We start from the raw sequence: 19,236 nt of genomic DNA on the forward strand, positions 1-19,236 counted from the left end.
CGGAGGCGCTGGACCCCGTGGCGGTGGCGACGGCGGATCCCGTGTCAGAATAAGAGTCCCCGCGCGCCCACGCCTGCAGGGCCGGCCCTCCCCTTGCTCTCGCCCTTCCTGCCTGACCCCCGGGAGCCGCGGGACCCTTCCCCCTCTCTGGGCTCCAGCCCTTCACAGGGCCCTGCACTTTAAATTTGCCTCTCCATTTAGGCAGTGGCTGTATTGATTTCTTCTTTCCTACCTGGAATGGGTCGGCATCAGTGACTAGACAGCAGCAGCTGGCCTTTTAAAAGGATTATTGCCAAGAATCGGAATTGATCACTTCAACAAGGAAAGGCTTATGGGCAGGGCCCCAGCCTAGAGCGTTACTGACACTTGGTGTGTGAGCACACACAGGGACCCAGAAATGAATGAGGACCCCTCCCTAGGGAACTGAATGACAACCCTTGGGTACACGTTTCTGCCTTGCTCTGGGAATTTTGCAGGGACTGCTTAATTTTGTGTATCTGACCTAACGTCTTTAGGTATGGAGTTCATCTTAAGAGCTTTGGATTCTTTAGATCAAAGTCCGGGTGAGTCACTTGAGCCTTTAATTTTCTCTCTTCCTCACCCTTTTACTTCTTTCAGTTTTCATGGAGTTCACAGTACTTGTTATATCTCTAGTTCTGTGTGTCCATTTCACACAGTGACACCTTCTGGCTGTGGCAGCACAGAGAACCTGACAGACAGACAGACTTCTGTGCATTTGTTTCAGTCTCGTTGATATTTTTCTTCTGGTAGTGGTTACAAGTTTTCTTTTAAGTTAGATTATGTGAAATAATTTTAGCTGGCACCCAGTCAGTATCAGTTTGTCATCAGTATGTGAGATTAGTAGTTTGTTAGACCTGACAGCGAGCTGAGGAAGAAGGCTAATAGATCCTACTAGCCGCCCCACACCCCCGATTTCAGTGCCTACTGTATGTCAGTGCACAGATGTCTTCAGTGCCAGTAGTAATCTGATGAGGTGGGGGGAGTACAGTCTTCACTTCACAGGTGAGGAAACTGAGGCTCCTGGAGGCCAAGCTGCTTGCCCAAGTCCTCTCAGTGATGGAAAGACAGAGTTGGCCTTGAACTTACCATATGGGGCACCAGAGTCCAGGAATGTTCTTGTTTGCAAACCCAATGTGTGAGCATTTCTTGGGAGCTCCTAAACACAAGGTCATTTACTTGTCCAGGCTCTGGTGCACCTCTGCTTGGAGGTATGGGATGACCTGGTGACACCATTATAGCCATGCTCTGTTGCGGAGTTACCAGCTGGCCTTAAGGAGCGAAGCCACAGTCACCTCTTTGCATACGCTTCCTCAGTTTCCAACCCAGAAAAGTTGGCTCATTTCTAAAAGAAGCAGTTTAGAATGAAAATTTTGAGAGTGATTTGCTAGACTCTCTCCTCACCTCCCCACCCTTCATCTTCCATCCCTTTATTCCTCTCCTAAGATTCTGAAGCTGGTTTTTACAGAGGATTGCCTCTCACCTCGGATGTGGTATAGAGAATGGGATGGCTTCTATATTACAGATTTGGATGTATTGTTATTTCCACTCAGATGACATCATTTTTTTTTTTAATGTCAAGTCATCTTTGTTAATGCAGTATCATTTGGCAGATCCTACAATCTAATATTTTGATAGTGAGGAAAGAAATAATGCTACTCTTGGTAGAAAAAAATCTTGGAAGGGTTTGTACTAAAATGTCAACAACAAAGCTCTTGATTATGATTAGCAGTAGTTGGAAAAAAAAACCCAAAACTTTGGGGTATCTGTATACTTTATGATTTTTTAAAAATAAAATAAGGAACATTTTTATTTGAGTAATAAAACACATTTTAAAGACTCCAGTTGTCAATTTTTCAGTAGCTTTTCTCACTTGTTTTGCATCATTTATTTTGTGAATTTCTGGCATTGCAAGTAGTGATTTCTGGATTGATTGATTTAATAAATATCAGAGTTTATACTGTCTCCAGCACTGTGCTAGGAATCTCTGCTGAGTGGAGTTTACAGTGAGATTAGTGGGAGAGAAATCATAATTAATCAGATAACCATGGGGAAACTTACAAGGGCCAAGGAGAGAAGGACACCTGGTGAACAAGACTCAAAAGGTCCGTCTTCCAACTAGAACCAAAGGACAAGTATGAGCTGAATAGATAGAGAGAAGAAGGGAAAGTGTTTCTGGCAGAGAGTGCTTGGGACTGAAAGATTGGCGTGGTCAGAGCAGAGAGAGAGCGAGACAGACATGAGGAAGATGAGATTCGGGGCTGAGGGGGTCTAGGATTTATTTCGAGAGCAGTGGGATCCCATCGAAGAGGGTAAGGAGATATCGAGGGACCAGTGTGGGGTGATAAATCTCAGCCAGGACCTTGTTGGGCCTTAGATAGCAGACGACTGAAGGATGCTCCTGAAGGACATAAGTGGGAAGGTAGCAAAGCCATTATGAAATGCTGGCATTTTCTGGTGTTCATTCTCTTGGGAGAAAATAAGAATGACCTGCAGAGTCTTGAATATTTTAAGTCTCAACAGAGGCAAAAATATAATACCCTTACCACTAAATTCAATTAAGGACCGTGAGTATGCTAACCTCTAAAAGCGTGGGCAACCTAAGTACTTGTCTGGAGAACTACCTCCTTGGACTTGAGTGTTTCTGTGCTATCAAATGGAATGGTCAAGGCTATTTTCCCTAGACATTTTTCTGCCTGATATTTGAGTTTATGCTCGTGTAGAAAACTAGGAAGATTATGAAATGGGTGAGGTCTTCATGAGCAGTTGTCCTGGGGTAATAGAGCATCGTTAGGATTTCCTTGTAACAGTTGTCAGGTCAGGAAGTGCAGCAAAACCAGAAGAACGAGTTGGCAGTGTCATAGTTTGAGGCTTACAGAACTGTGCTGCCTGCTAAGTGTGGTTGATTGTTAGAATGGATGTTCTTGAAGTATTTGTTTTAGGAGGTGAGTTAGACTGCCTGGCCTTAGCTCGTTGTTCTTTTCGGTAACAAAACTTATTTTATGTCCTAACTACAAAGCTGTGTTTTGACTTGAATTAGGAAGGCGGCATGGAAAGAAGGTTGAGATAAGCAGGGGACCTGCAGTGGTGGCAGCGAGGTGAAAATAGTGAGACTGGTGTTCTTAGAAACAAAATTATCAGCTGGGGATAGATCCTGCACATACATGGATTCTGGCAGACATGATCCAGGACTTTATAGTCAAGAGGAATGTCAGACTATGGGCTTCTTGCCCCTCCCCTCACTTTCTAGGCTGTATTTGTGACCTCTTTTTGTCTGATGAAAATGTAGGTTAGTCTTTTAGAAGACAAAGGAATTTAATAGGATACTTGGAGGTAGCCTTAGGAAGTGACTGAGAATTCACCAGAATGTAGAGAAAGGGTCTTTGCAGCTTCTCAGTTCTCTACACCCACTTTCTCGCTCTTGATCCTCACAAAGTTACCTGTTTCATAGGTGAGTTTGTCAGGGACCCTGCTTTCCTGTTCTGATTACTAGTTCTTGGGTTATTTATATGAAAGGACTGAAGACTTGATATCCATCTCAGGAACAGAAAGGCCAGGATCTGAGATAGGATATGCTGGCAGAGGGTGACCAGTACCCTAAAGGGGGCTCCCAGCAAGTTGAGGCACAAGTTTGGGGGAAGGTTTGAGGTTGTGGGACTTTGAGGCTACTTACTATAGCTGCAGCTAGGGGCTGGGAGGGGAAGGCACTGTGGGATTGGAGAGAAAGTCTACATTTGTTTGAAGTTGAAGACTCCTGCAGCTCTATTTCTAGACCCCACATTACCTGACCTGCCTTGCTGGTGAGATTTTTTGTTTCAAACCTTCAGACTTAATTCAGCCTAAATGAGGTGATGCTTTTGAGCACACTTTAGATAATACTGCTGCAGTGTAGTGGCCAGCCAGCTCCTGCTGGTGCCAGAGAGGCCACTCGAGTACAGTGCCGCCTGCTGTTTGTTGGGCGAGGCTGTGGGCCTGTTCCCAGGCAGCAGGTCCCTGTGGCCAGCATCCTGGGCCCGCCCTGGCTTTGTCCCAGACAGGTTAGGTGTGAGCTCTGGTCAGCCACTTCTTTATGATGTGACCTTGCTAACCTCTCCTTCTGTTTCTCATTTCTAAAAAGGGGGTGGTACTGTCTGCCTTAAATGGCTGAGTTGGGAGTGAGATAATAAATGCAAATGGCTTAGAACAGCACCTAGAACATGTACTTGCTCAATAAATTGGAGTTCAGTGAGTGTACCGTTATGACTAGAACAGATGAGGCACAAAAACATTGACTGCTTTGCTGCTTGTGTATGTGGAACACCTTTGTGCTTGTGGGACAAACTGTCACTGTCTGCTGTGTACCCCTTAGAGCCACAGCTTGTCCCTACTGTCCAGATGGAAGAAGACAAAGTCCCCTACAGAGAGTGACATTACTAGGGTCACCTTCTACAGCTGGGCCTTGTCTCTAGCCTTTTTGATTTTAGACCTCCCATATTTTTCTCACTAGCCTCAGCCCCTTCCTAGAGATACAGGTTTGCTGGGTTTGTGGGGCCTCATCAGGGGAAAGGAGGCAGCCCCCTTCCTGGCCCTTGGCTTGCTGAACCCCACATCCTGACTCTCAGGGACAGCCCCTCCATATGTGAAATGGGAAGATGTTTGCCAGGCAGATCTGTCATGGAGTCTTGCCTTTGAGAACTAAGAGGGACCCCTGCATCTCTGGCTTTATCCCTGAGGGGAAATGGGTTGCCTGATGGTGCATGCAGTGGTAAGTGGGAGAGCCAGGCTTATATCCTGTCCTGCTTCCAGACTTCCAGCTTTCTAGCCGGCTTGGGGGCTTTGTCACCGACTACAGTTTACCACTTTTCAGCCTTAGACAGATTGCCTGGCCACCTGACCTCAACTTTCTCATCTGTAGATGGGGCCTGTATTTTTGACTTCATAGGATGGCTGTAGGGGTTGGTAGTCAGGGATATCCCAGCCCTTGCTATGCCATTTACCTCTGAGACAAAATCCTTCTCCCAGGTGACAACTACTAGGTGATCCCCCTAGAATCTCTCAGCTCGTTTATCAGGCACAATGAAACAGATCAAGGAGCTAGATTTTCTTCCTAACAAAATTCCACCACAACCTAACAATTTGTAGGTCTTGGGAGCTCACTGTAAGATCTCATCTAAAAACTTCTGTCAGATTATCCATAAGTAAAGTGAAAACCTGTGGCCTTACATTTGTGTATAATCCAGGATAACATTTCCTTCAGTCCCAGTTGTTCTGTGCAATTAGCCCTTGAGTCAGTGGCTGTTAAACTCTACTTAATACACTCTTACCTTGAAGGCAGCTGCTCACCATGACCTTGGAGATGAGGTTTCAGGCCAGGTCGCTGAGTTTCCACTTGGTGGATTTTTGTGGCAGTGACAACAGATTGTTAGTTTTCGTCTGTGTTTTGGGCAGGCTTGCTTTGACAGCCAGTTCTAAAAACTTTGCTGCTACAACCTTCATTTACATCCACAGAGGAAACATTTTCCCTAATTGCTTAGCGGTTTGGAGAAAATAGCATTGCAAACAGAATTCTTGATTTGAAGGCATTGATTGAATTGGTGGGGTCACTGCAGACCTGTGATATTATCAGGACTTGTGTATCATTGATAGAACACCTGAACTTCATTTTTTGTTGCCTTGTGTATTGTTCCTGTGCATGTAAAGGGTTAATGCTCACACCTCCCCACCCTTAGTGGTGGTGGTTCTTTCAGAGGATTCTGTAGTCAGATCCCTCCCTGGGTGGGATTTTCCTATACCCACTGGAACCCTAGGAGATTTTGAGGGTTTGATTAAGTGTTTTCCTTAATACTTTTGTTTGATTAAATGACCATCTCAGCAGTTCGTGGGTCATCTATCTCTTGCCTTCCCTTTCCAAACTTTTAGCTTGTATTGTTGAGGCTTTCCTTTCTTCTTTTTTCCCTTTTTTTTTTTCCTTCGGTCTCTTTCCAACCCAAGCGACATTTCCTGATGCTGAAGTCTGTAGAGGAGGTTGAAAGCCTCAGGTGTCAATAGTAGGAGTTACTGGTCTGCTTTTGAAGTTTTCTTGGGCAAAGATATTGAAGTACTGAGTCTGGATTAAAATGTAATTGCAGCCTTACTGCCAATTTATATTTGTCAGGCAGGGCATTAGAAATGTAACTATTTTTGGTCCTTGGGCAGCAGACAAGTTTAGGATTCACCTGAGACTAGATTGCTTCTGTGTGCAGTTTTGCTGTGTGCCCACTATACAGCACATAGACTTTAATCAAGATGAGTGAGGCACCCCTCGACATTACACGCTGGAAACTGAGGTCCAAGAGAAGGAGTGGCTTATCCTGAGCTGACTTGCAGAAGGGAGGGAAACATAGTTCTCTGTTCCCTCCTGCAGCTTCCCTGGTCTCATCTCTATTGTCCTTATTTCTTCATGGCTTGGTTAGTTTTGTTTTAGGTTCCTCCTCCCTTTATTTATGTAGGTCCATTGGCAGGTTTCCTTCCTCAGAGCCTTGTCTTTTTTTGAGCCCTGAGGTCATTGTGTTATGAGGATGGGACAGGACTCAGGGAGGAAGATCTTAGGGCAGCCATTTAAAAAAAAAAAAGCTGTAGCTGTGTTTCCTGTTCTGGAATTGAGTGGGTGATGGCTTTCAATTTTTAAGAGCATAAAACTGCTTTTCCCGTCTATTAAAAAAAGTAATGGCACTTACTTGTAGACATCTTTCAGGTGACAAGCAGGTGATCATTTCAAGATCCAAAAAAAACAGCCCATGGAAATAAGGTGGAACTGGCTAGATGTCAGGTCCTAGACCAGGTTCCGATGGTCAGCTGTGCTAATCCAGGGCAAGAGAGAGAAGGGCCTTGACACTCTACTAAGGATCCTGGATGATTTTAGAACAGTGCAAACTGGCTGTTAACAAGCATTGATGGAGGTTATTTACTGCATAATTTCTAAATCTAGGGGAGTCTATTCAGGCTGCTGGAGTGGTCTTTAAACCATATCACAGGACCGGTTAGAGGGGTTGAACATGTTTTGTTTGGAGGAGAGAAGATTAGGGGTGGGGGCAGTGAGGAATTCCAGGAGGCCCATTGGTGAGTCAGGATCTCAGCTCGTGATGGAATGGAGGGCCTTTCCTGTTGCTAGGGCCATCAGGTAACTTGCTCACCCCCTTGGGAAGTATGGATGGGGTTCCTCTTACTTTCCATAGATAAGATCAGGTGACTCTGCTACAAAAGGCAGCAGAAATAGACAGGTTATCACTTGGAAAGGAGCTTTTTAAGTTATTTAAAGAAATTAACCCATTAACATTTAACAACGTAAGCTACTCTAGTTGGTACCTTATTGAGTGAAACACAGTGCAGGCTTTTTATCACCACACAGTGAAATGACCAGAGCAGGAGATGTGTTGCCACCTGTAGGATTTGATTCTGTAAGCAGAGCTTCTTAGCTTGTGGGCTGGAATGAGTAACGGGTACAGAGATGTCCTTGCAGTCAGGTGGCCCCAGCCCCTGGCCAGCACCTCAGGATATGAGTCACCCCATTTTACTCAAATGTGTTGTGCAAATGTCATTTTTATTACATGCCATGATGTGAGAAAGATGGGTATCTGATTTGTGTCTGTCCCCCATCCCATCCACCATGTCCCCTCCCCACCACTGTTCTGAGAAGAGATACATTTTTCTTGGTCTTAGGGTTTACAGCTCTTGTGGGGAAGGTTTGTTACACTGGACTAGGCCGTTCACAAGGAGTATTGTTGCATTGGAGAGTCAGGGAAGGATGGATTTGGCATATCACCCTCCCAGGTGCCAGGGTTTATATGGAAATTTGTAGTGGGAAAGAAGGTTGAAAAATGCAAGTTGTTCTGATTATTGTTGATAACCTTAAATGGAAGGCTGTTTACACTTCATCCTAAAAGCATGAAGAACCCTTAGAGGTTTCTGAGGAGGAGAATGTTGGCTTGAATTGGGCAGGGAAGCCAGTCAGGAGAAAAGGCCATTGATAAAAGGCAGGCATGAGCCAATACAGCCTTGAATTTGCCTGGTGGGGAATAAAAAGGGACAGATGCCAGAGACACTGTGTGTGGAGATTGGGTGGGGACTAACTGGATACCAGGGGCTGAGGACAAGGTCATCTGTCCATTCAGCAGTTGGGGTCCCTTCCCTGCTCAACCTCTGCCGTGCTCCTGGGGTCTAGCGATGGAGTGAGATGGCCCATTCCTGCCCTTGGGAATCTGTAGCCACATAGAGAGACAGGGTAGGGTGCCCTGAAAGAGAGGAAGAATGGGCAGGTGCACATCTGAGAGGTGGCAGCTGAACAAGGATTGGAAGGTGACACGGGTCCCCAGATTATGGGTCTTTAGTTTTAGGGGCGCTGAGTTCGCACAAAGATGAAATGAGCTGGGTCCTGGTTTGAAGTCTTGTCTCCTGCTTGGGAGAAGGTTGGTGTTGGTGAGACAGCCCAGCCTGTCACCCTGCATGGCCACTCTCTGCTTCTCTAGGATGGGAAGACTCAGTGGATTGAGGTGTGGAGGGTCCTGTGTGACTGTCAGGGCCCTCAGGGCTTATCTCTGAGGCATGCCCCTGTGACTCTGCTGGGTAGCTGAGGGCTTGACCAGGTGCAGAACTTGATCTGTCCTTTGATTTCTTCCTCCCCAAACTAATTGTGATTTGTGTTAGATGAGAATGCAGTAAACGATAGATGACAGTAAAATATCCTAGGGATTATCTCATATCTGTAGGAAAAGTTTGTTCTGCTCTGCTCCCCAGGAGTGAAGTAGTGATGGATGGATGGAAGTTAGAGGGACACAGCCCTTAACTTAGCCTTTGTAGCAAATAGAAGGACTAAGAAGCTCAATGTAATTCCAATGCCCTGTGAGCTGGTTGGTAACCCACATTTTCTAGATTATGAAGATTTTCCAGCTCGAGATTTTGGACACTTTTCCAGGAAGACCTAGAGTGATTAAGACGCTTCTCTGAAATATCCACATAAGTTATTCCAACAGCTGCTCCTTCCTGGTTTGAGAAAGTTTCCTTGTTTCATGCATTGCTCTAATGTTTTCAAATCCTGACTCTTTTCACAGAGTTGACAGGTGAGTGTCCTGTCAAATGATGACACTGGTTTTGGAGTGAGGAGGGGTTGTAAAAAGGAGCCTTGAGGATTAGGCACTTGGGAAAAAAATGACTTAGGTCAGAGAGAGGTACCTGGCTGGTGATGTCCAAGGCACCATCCGGGTCCTGATTTTGGGGTTGAGGGTGAGAGTGAGGAATCGGATGAGTTAGGTGATGTGGCAGTCAGGTTCCCCACATATAGAGCTGGGAAGGCTGGTGTGTGTCCTGGCTACTGTCCACCTGGGAAGGCCTCCCTGCAGGGCCTAGGCTGTCCTCTGAGCCCTGTATCCTCTGCTGTCCTCACATTCCTTGTGTCAGTGGGCAGGGGAACTGGTTTCCTTCCCACTGGTCTATGTCTCAGAAGAGGAATCCTGGGTGTGCTGATCTTTGCTCTAGGAAAATTTCCCAGAAGGATCCAGCTCAAGAATGGTCTTAGGGTCAGATTGTCCCTGATTTGCAGTGGTTCAGATTTGAGCCTGGGCCTGGTAGATGGTGGAGCAGGGTCTGAATCCCTAGTTGACTTCTTAATCCTGTGACCCTGGCTAATCACCTTGATTTCTCTCAGCTTCAGCTTTCTCACCTATCAAGTGTGGGCATCATGGCAGACCCCAGTGTGAAGTGCAAGTAACAGTGGCAGTCAGTCATGTGAAATGTGGGTTACACTGGCAGTCTCCTGTGTGAAGTGCAGATGACAATGATAGTCTTCTGTGTGAAGTGCAGATGACAATGACAGTCCCTCGTGTGAAGTGTGGGTAACATTGGCAGTACCTTGTTCTGTGGTTATGGGGATTAAATGAAATCAGGCATGTAAAGTACTGGCATGGTGCCTGGTACCAAATAAAGAATTCAATAATTGTTAGCCACTATTATGCTGTTCTTTTTCTCCTTTAGTAACAAAATCTCTTTTCAACATGTTAAAGATGATGTTCCCAAAGTTGTCCTCAGTATGCTTTTTCTGTAGCATTTTGAATCTGCGTACCTAATGGTAGCTTTTTCAGTGAAGTCAGGCACTCCCTTTCCTGTCTCACCAAAATCTGATGAACACTCAGGAGGTCTGGACCACAGGGAGAGCCCCTACACTGGCAGTAGTGTCATGGAGATCTTGGAGACAGACCTGCAGGGCCTGGGTCTCAGGGTAGATCTTGGTGCTGACTGGTTAGGTAGGACCTGGGTCTGTGAGGTGGCTGAAGGCCGGGCAGGGCAGTAGGGTGGGCCTCGGAGGAAGCAAGATGGTTCCCTGCAAGGCCGGCCCAATAAAGGCTTAGGTATCCCCCCCATTAACCCCTCATGGCCCTGCCTCTGGTCTTACCCCTTCTTATCTCCTCTCTCCCCCGCCTGCCTTTCAGCCTTCCTGCAGAGGGAGGGCTAATGGCTTGGGACCCTGGGTGACTTCCCAGGGGATGCCTTGCTTGGAGTTGGATTACCTTGGTCAGATCGTGCTTGGAGACGCTAGAGTGAGGTGGACTTTGTGGGTTGCTTGGGAACTTGTCCCCACTTAGGACATTGTTTCTCTGGGGTGTGTGGACTGTGTTCTCATCAGCTGACAGCTTAGAAGTGCACCTTTGCCCAGAAGACAAAGTGTGTGCTGGCCCTCCTTGTGTGTGTGCCTATCTAGGGTCTGAATGTACTGGCTCTGTGTGTGTATATATGCATATGTACACACGTGCTTGTGCACATGTGTATGCTGGCCTGCCTGTTGGAGGGGAACCTGACTCATGCAGTCACCCTGGTATGTGCAAGTGGAAGAAGGACATTACAGTTTGTGTTGGATGTGGACTTTGTGTGTTATAGTTCTGCCTTTTATGGGACTCCCCAGCTTACTTTGGGGTTAGTCTCAGGCTCAAGTGAATTCCCACTGAGGGCACAGCCAGAGCCCATGTGGCCCTTGGAGATTTCTTCAGGCCTTTTTATTTTAAGGCAGAGATGCACGTAACCTTTGCATTGCTCCTCATATCACATCAGTTTTAGTACTAAAACCTCTTACCAGAAAGGAGAACTCTCGAGTCAGGAGCAGCAAGATAGTTGCAAGACTCTGGTCTCCTTACCTTCGCAACCCAGCAGGCAGACCCTTCACTCTTCTAAAGCTTCTAAAGGGCAGTTTGGCCTTTGCTGCCTTGGTCGTCTTAGAGCAGGATTTTCCAGGCGTCTGACCCCCAGCGCAGTTTCCTTCCTGTGCGCTCCTTAGATATGCTGGCTTTTGGACACATTGAGCAGAACTCCCAGTGGGCAGGCCCTGTGTCCTCCTGGTACCTGCTAGCAGCCCTTCTGTGAAGATTACGTGATAGGAAGTGTCCATGCAGGGTGCTGGGAAGTGCTCACAGCTGAGAGAAGCCAGGTGCAGCCCACCTTCACCTCCATCTGGGTCTCATTTTACCCTGTAGGTTTGAGAGCAGTGAGCACAGTTGACAGTTCTCTGAATACCCTTCCCAAGGAACAGCCCCTCTGTTCCTGGCATCCTCTGATCATACTTTCATTGTTGGGTACATTGTCAGGAAGATATGGCATCTGTTTACATCGTTTCTCAATTCGTTCTTAATTGTCGTGTATAACATAAGCCACAATTTAATGGTGGATGTTGCCATTGTTATAGTTTCTTCCCTCGCACTTTGCAGCATTTTAGTCAGATTTTTGTGATCACTACAGTGCTTCGTCATCGGAGTTCGCAGCAGTGATGAAGCATCTATAGCTGGGAACCAGCTCATTGGCCTAGACCCTTTGGGTTGACCATGTGGCCTTAATCAAGACCATCGGTGCTACAGTGTGGTTGGTGAACAGCTCCATCTTTGTCCGAGAAGTTACCAGATGGTGTTGACTCTTTGACCTGGCCCCTAATGGTCAAAGAAACACAATTCTGCCTCTTAGGGAAGCTTAATTGGTCAGATAGTTATAGGTTGTTCTTATTTGAAGACAGTGTCAGATTTCTAGAATTCTACCAAGTCCACCCTCTTGTCTGAAACTTGGATTAGGGACATCTGGAAGGTTTGTGGGTAGACGATGCCGACCCTACCGCCTGAGTGCTCACTGCTCTGAATTTGGATCTAGGCAGATCTTTTAGTGTTCCGGAAACTGCCAGGTTCAAGAGACTAGTCACTTGTACCCAGTCTCCTGTTGCCTGGGGATCAAGATGGCAAAGGCCCTCTGAAGCTCCAGGTTTGTCCAGCTGGAGGGAGGCAGGGGTGGTTAGAGGTGAGAACTGGAACTTTTGCCTGTTTACCTTTCTTCAGTGAGATTTTTGCCTTCCTACCTGCTGCTGCTGACTGCAGCAGTTGGCCTTATCTTGTATGTTGCAGGGATAAGTTTTGTGAACTACTGTGAGTAGATGTTGTTTGGATTCTAGGACTATGAATGTCTTTTCCTTTAGGCCCAGGTCTTTATTTGTAAACAGTGGGGCTGCCCCAGAATGCTGTTCCCTCTGGATGCTCTTGAACAACAGAAATTTTCTATTCTCCCTTCCAAAGAAAAATTTTCCAGAAAGGTAAGGTTTTTAAACTTGTGGGGAGCATCTGCTGTAGGTTACAAGATTGTGCCGGATCTAGCTGCTTAGGCACCATATGTTTGAAGATGGCTCAGTGATGGCCTCTATGCTGCACCTCAGAGACTTGGGGGATTCTCTGGTCTTTTCCTTGCCTGTGAATATGCAAATCAGGGTTGGTGCCTTGTCACCAAGTGAGGGAGTGAGCAGGTTGCTGGGCTGTCTTCAGCACATGGAGGAGGTGCTTAAGTGGTGGCTTCGCTCATGCTCTCATGGCACATACAGGCCCAAGATTGCGGGGACTTGAGTTGAGGCAGCACATGGTACCTGTGGCTGGGGCTCGGGATCCCTCAGAGGGAGCAGAGGACATCTTGTCCATTGTTGAAAGGATTCTCGTCTTTCCAGGAGGTTACCTGTGTCGTAAGGTATTGTCATGGGGTCTCTTGGTGTTATTGTTTTCCATGTAGCATCCATTGGTCTCCGCCCAGGGCCTGGGCCTGGCCCTGCCTCACAAGATAGGTGGAATTGGTGCTCAGAACTTGAAGCGGATACAGTGTTTTCCTTTTTGGTGATGTGGATTGGTGGGTGTGCTGTTGGGCTAGTGGTCTAGGTCTTGTCTAGAGTTGGACACATTGGAAGCTCAGGGCTTACTCCCCTGGTTAACCTGTATAACTCTAGCCCAGGTGCTCCAGGAAATAGGTTTGGGTTGGGCTCTGATGTCTTTGGCTTCCTTTCACTTTTAGGAAAAGTTTGTGCACAAGACACGTTAATCATCTTTACTATTTACCTGACAGGTACTTTTTGACTCCCTGATTCACGGCTGTGAGATAGGGTTGGAAGATGTCTGCCCAGGGAGTCAGAGTGCTGTAGGAGCTAAGAGCTGGGGTGAGATAGGCACACTTGAAGTGCATCTGAGGCATTACATTCACTTGCTCTATCTTACCATTCTGAATCTTTATAGTGCCATTGTCTTTTTGTGTAATTTATTTGGAGAGTGGTGGGAAAGACTAGTTAATAGTAGAAGATGTCAGGTACATGACTGGTCTGGGGAGCAGGGTTTTAGAACCAGACTTTTGGCTGTGGTATATCAGGCCCATGAGCTTTGTTTTGTATACACTTGTCCCCAAAGGGTTAAAAATAATTTGAGGAGACATTGTGCTAAAACAAAATAAACCGAACAAAAGACAAATACTGTATGATCCTGTTTATTTGAGCTCCCTAGTATAGTTAGATTCATAGTGGCAGAGGTGGAATGGATGTGGAATTAGTGTTTAATGGGGACAATTTCAGTTTTGCAAGATGAAAAAGTTCTGGAGATGGATGGCTGCACAACATTGTGAATGTACTTAACACCACTGAACTGTACTCTTAAAAATGGCTTAGATGGTAAATTTTATGTTATGTGTATTTAACACAATAAAAATGGAACCTTTCTGAATTCAGAAATATCCTTTATCCTCATGAGAACATTCACTTTATTCTCCAAGAATTAGCTTAGGGAGAAAGGAACAAAGACAGTTATGTGTGATGGCTTACCATGCACCAGATACTCCGGGATTTAAAAAAAAAAAAAAAAAAAAATGTGTGGTTCTAGGAGGCTCATTGTAACATCATCTTGGGAGTGTTGAAGCACAGAGATTCCATGGGTGTTCTTTGGTCCGTAGAGGGGTGGGGCCTGGATGTACTTCCTCCAGCTTGGTGGGGCGACACAAGACTCCTAGATTCTTCAGGGGACTTCAGAGAACAGAGTCCAGGAACATCTGAGGTCTTCTCTGCTCCAGCTCTCAGCTGGGAGATCAAAGGTATTCCTCGTTTTCCTGTGGCTGTTTGTCAGAGAATTTCCTTTAATACGGCACATCTTGGTGCATGTACACAAGAGTGGGAGACACCAGTTCCTAGGTCCTTGTTATTAACATAGAAGTCATTTCCTCTTTTGTTCTTGTGACATTTTCTTCAGGATGTCCTTTAATATTGTAATGCACCACATCCTCAATGCTAAACACTTCCAACATTTCACAAAGTCTCAGAATAGTCTAGACGTGGACATTTGATTCTTAGGTATTTTAAATACCAGGGTTTAGCTGAAGTTTTGAACTGCTGTGTGGACTTGCTTGGGCAACTGCTGGGGACCAAGAGTGGAAACACTGAAAAGAACCTCTAGAAAGGAGTCTATCTTGAGGAACAGCGTTAATCACACTAGTAGAAGTAAGAGCTAGTTGATTCTGTTTGAGAGCCTGCCTAGTTACAGGGCCTGTCACTTGGTCCTCAGAATGGTCTTGAGGCCTGAGGGGCCACCCGAGGGTCCAAGTGGGCTCATACAGCTTGTGATTCATCAAGAGGGAGAACTGGAACAGGATGGTTTGGTGGTGTGAAAGGGAGGGACTGCTGGAATGCCCAGGAGAAGGGAGGGGTATGGTTGAGTCAAGCCTTGGAGAGGACAGGGATGTGTTGGAAGGACTGTGCTGAGTGTTTTACGGTGGGATAGGAAAGGAAGGGCGTGCAAGGTGTGAGCGCATGGGTGCTGGGGTAGCTCACAAGTCTTAGTGGTGACAGGGGAGGCCCTTCCAGACACAAGGCCTCTGGAACCTCCGAATGCCTTTCTCTAAATAGCCATGTGTGCAGGAGACAGGAAGAGCTCCCCCGTGGGCTGTGGTGGGCTGTGGCCTTGCATATCTCCATGTTGCTTTTTCCTGGATAGAGTTTATATTTATATTGTTATGTTTTTGCCTCAAGTCCATGGTGGAAACATAGTGTTTAGATATTTATTTATAACTCACAGAGGATGCATTTTGCATTTCTTCCTGTGTGCATTGTTGGGCATTGGATAAGGAGAAGAGCAAGAGCCCTTTCTCTTGGAGCATTTGAGAAAGAGAACCTAGTGAAATGCTCCATGTCAGATGTCAAGTTTCAGTTGTGCCAAATGATGGGCTGTAGTCCTCAAGGATGGGTAGGGGCTGGTTGGGGAGAGCAGGCCTGAGTAACAACAGGCGCTTGTTTCTGAAGGATGAATGGGAGGAAGGGCTTTCCCAGTGGTGGGAACTGCATGTGCAAATGCTTGGCAGTGGAGACAGGCAGATGTGGGTGTGAAGAATCGAGACAAGGCCAGGTTGGAGACAGTATGGGGGTGTGTGTGTGTGTGTGTGTGTGTGTGTGTGTACACACATACATATGTGTAAGCCAGATGACTTCATAGGGTCACTTGAGCCTAAATGCAGGCTGGGCCTTGAAGGCCATGGTGAGGTGTTATGAGCATTGGGGGGTTTAAGAGGCTTTAGGAACAGCCTCATTGGTGCAGCGTGGGGAGTGGATGATCTGTCCCTCAGTGAGGCGGCTGTTACTGTGGCTGAGGGAGGACAAGCAGGGATGGATCAGGGACCTGGAGGGCACATACGGCTGTTACCCCAGTGGACACCTTGGCTTGACAGTGTAGACAGGCCAGCTCTGGTTGCCAAGGATGGGCTTGTGTGGCCTTGCTGTTGGCTCTGTGGCCCTCATGGGGCTGGTTCTTTGCCTCTCGTGTGCCAAGTCATGCTCTCCTCTGCTCTGTGGGTTAATGAGGCTCTGTGCCTTGGGGAGAGCAGGTACTACTTTGTCCCCTGGGGCCAGCATGGTGCTGGAGCACTTCCTTGGTGTGCCTCGGCCCTAACTTTTTGTTTTGGGTCTGCCAACGTGCCTGGGTCACTTCTCTCCCTTTAATATGCTGCACAGCTTGTCAGTGCTGCAGTGTCTTCCCGCTTTCAAAAATCAGTCAATATTTTTGACTTTGGGACTATAACTCATGGAGGATGCATCGCTGCTACTCAGCTCTGGTTTGTAGGTGAAGTAGCTGTGTAGACAGTGCACACTCGGGTGGGCGTGGCTGTGTCCCAGGAAAACCATTCACAACAAGCAGGCCCAGGCAGTTGTTTGCTGACCCCAGATTAGAAAACTGAGTCTTCAGCTCAAGTGAATCCTTCCCCAGCCAGCCAGCACACGTTGGAGCAGTGTGACCTCTGGGCGTCCTTTAGATGCTCCACTGTTGCCTTGCCTCAGTTTCTTCCTTTTTGATAGGGCTGACCAGGGAGTTCCTCTCCTTGAGAGTTTGGCAGTGCACTTGCTAAAACTGTTGGCAGAGAGGGTCTAAGTGACCCTTGTCTTCAGGGGTACTCAGTTTGTGTGGAACAAGTGGACTTTGTGGACCTAGGGGTGGGAAAAGGTGAAGGTATTGTTGGATTTCACCTTGGAGGTTTTTGGCCTAATGTCACGTTCCCAGGACTGGATTGGAGCCAGGGTGGTAAATATTTGGGAGCAGACACAGTTGAAGAATTCTAGAGACAGCACAAGTGTTTGGTGAGTGCAGACGGTGGTAGGAGGCCAGAGGTACGCAGCTTCTATAGGGCTGGGCCTCGGCAGGGTCGATGGGCCCTTTGGGGGTGCTTTGGAGAGCCCAGGCTTCCTGGTCAGGTGCCCACGGCCCCCGAAACCTGTTCCTGCTTTGGCCATGGGTGCTACAACCTGAATGTCTCAGAACCGGAGCTCCCAGACAGCAGCCGGTGTCTGGGCAGGGCTCCTCCCCTCAAGTTAAAAGGGAGCCGACCTCACTTGCTTGAGCTCAAGAGGATGAAACTGCAACAAAAAACTTCTGTTGCCCAAAATGCAGTGACTTGATTTCATGTAAATCACCATGGCTGCCATCTCACAAAGTGTGATCTCTCTCAGACTGGGAAATCGTTGTGTTAGGGTGGGCATAGATTTGGGGGGTGTGTATGTGTGTAAGTGGAGTACCCAGGTGCAAGGTCAAAGCCAAACCATAATGATTTATCAAGGGAGCAGAAGAGTCTCTTATGTGTTGGTAATTGTGTACTTAAGGGTTACTTGATACTGTTCTAAATGTATGGGTTGGAAATAAAAACAGTAAAAGCTCTCTAAACCCAGCCAGTGTGGGGTGGATGGCAACAACAGTTCAAATGATATATCAGTGAAAAGAGATTACAGTTTATTTTAGAGAACTGTTCCCAGTTATGGTTCTAAGTAGTCTCTGCTTGGTTTTGGTTTCTTTGCGAATTTCACACTAATTGTATCTGAGGGGCTGCTGCTCCTCAGATTGTTTCTTTCTTCAGAGTTAAACCATCCTGGCTCATTCACCCATAAATATTTATTGAGCACCCGGTATGTGTCTGACACTGTTCTAGGTGCTTGGAATAAAATCTGGCATCAGGCAGACAGACACCCTTTCCTTCTGGCATTTACGTTTTTGTTGGGTGAGAAAGTCCATAGACACAGTAGCTGCCTTGTGTGGAGTGTGTGGAGAGGCCAGGGCTGTGGGAGAGAAGTCTGAGCAGGGTGGGCCTCTGCGAGGGAGACATTTGAGCAGCGACTTGGGACATGTAGGGGTCAGCCATCTGGGGGGAGAGTGACTGAGGCAGCTAGCACAAATGCTCTAGTAACTATCGTTAGGATAGGCCACATACAGGCATTTCTGAGGAATTGTGTGAACTGAATATATATAGACTGGGTATTTGTTGACATTCAGGGATCATTGTATAGTAGTTATATTTTCAAAAGTCCTTTTCAATTTGGGATGCAAATTTAAGAATTGATTGTTAAAATGATAAAATATCTGGAATTTTGTTTACAACATAAAAAGACCCCAAGATGGGAGGGTGCCAGATGTGTTGGAGGCATGGCCAGAAGGCCAGGACGGCCGGAGCAGGATGAACAAGTAGGTGGCAGGCAGGCTTCCAAAGCCAGGAGAGGAGGGAGCTTCATTCTCAGCAAGCACAGCGTCTTCAGAGGGTTTCAAGCCAAGGAGTGAAAGCAGAGGAGTCAGTCTATAGGTCTCTGTCCTAGTAGAGAGGATGACGCGGCCCGTGGAGGTTTGAAAAGCGGTTGAACCCAGATTTATCTGATGGCAGAACCAACAGGATTTCCCAATGTATTGGATAGTGGGGTAGTCCAATCAAGGGGGCATCTTCCGATTTTAATCTGAGTGAGTGGAAGACTGGATGTGCCATGAGTTGAGGAAGAGAAAACCGTGGTGGAGAGTGAAGGTCTGAAGCGACCTTAAAACTTCTTACCTGTTGCATTCTATTCATCATGCACTGTGTTATAACAATGTTAAGATGACCTTCCTCCTTGCAGGGCTAAGGTTAATCCTCCAGGAAATGTTATCTAGTGTGTCTTCTGGTCTCATGGAGTAGGGTGCTTGGATCTTTGTCAAAAATCGGTTGTCCACATGTGCATGAGTGTATTCTGTTAGTCCCTGTACATGTCTGTCTTTATGTCCATATCACATTGTCTTGGTTACTGTAGCCTTATGGTTAAGTCTTAAGCTTAGGTAGGATAAACCTTCCAAATTTATTCCTCTTTTTCAATGTTGTTTTCACTGTTCTAGGCCCTTTGCATTTCCATATAAATTTTACAATTATCTTGTTTCTACAAAAAAGTATGTTAGGAATTTTCGACTGGAAAGGCAATGAATCTGTGGATCAGTTTGGGGAGAGAATTGATACCTTCTGATCTATGGACAAGACACGTCTCTCCCTTTAGATTTTTGTTCATTTCTTTCAGGAACGTATATTCCTGTAGTTTGTTTATAGGTCTTGCACATTTTTAAAAAATTGAATTTATCCTTAAGTATTTCACATTTATGGTATTGTAAATGGATTTTTTTT

General features: G+C 46.5%; 1 protein-coding gene across 7 annotated transcripts in view; it reads left to right on the forward strand.

Moving 5' to 3' along the window:
- The window catches only part of GATAD2A (GATA zinc finger domain containing 2A), an 87,710-nt gene that overhangs the window by 12,977 nt on the left and 55,497 nt on the right, over positions 1-19,236 (forward strand). The gene's annotated exons all lie outside the window — the stretch shown is intronic.

The sequence above is a fragment of the Pteropus alecto genome, unplaced genomic scaffold, assembly GCF_000325575.1.
Source record: "Pteropus alecto unplaced genomic scaffold, ASM32557v1 scaffold160, whole genome shotgun sequence".
Taxonomy (NCBI): Eukaryota; Metazoa; Chordata; class Mammalia; order Chiroptera; family Pteropodidae; genus Pteropus; species Pteropus alecto.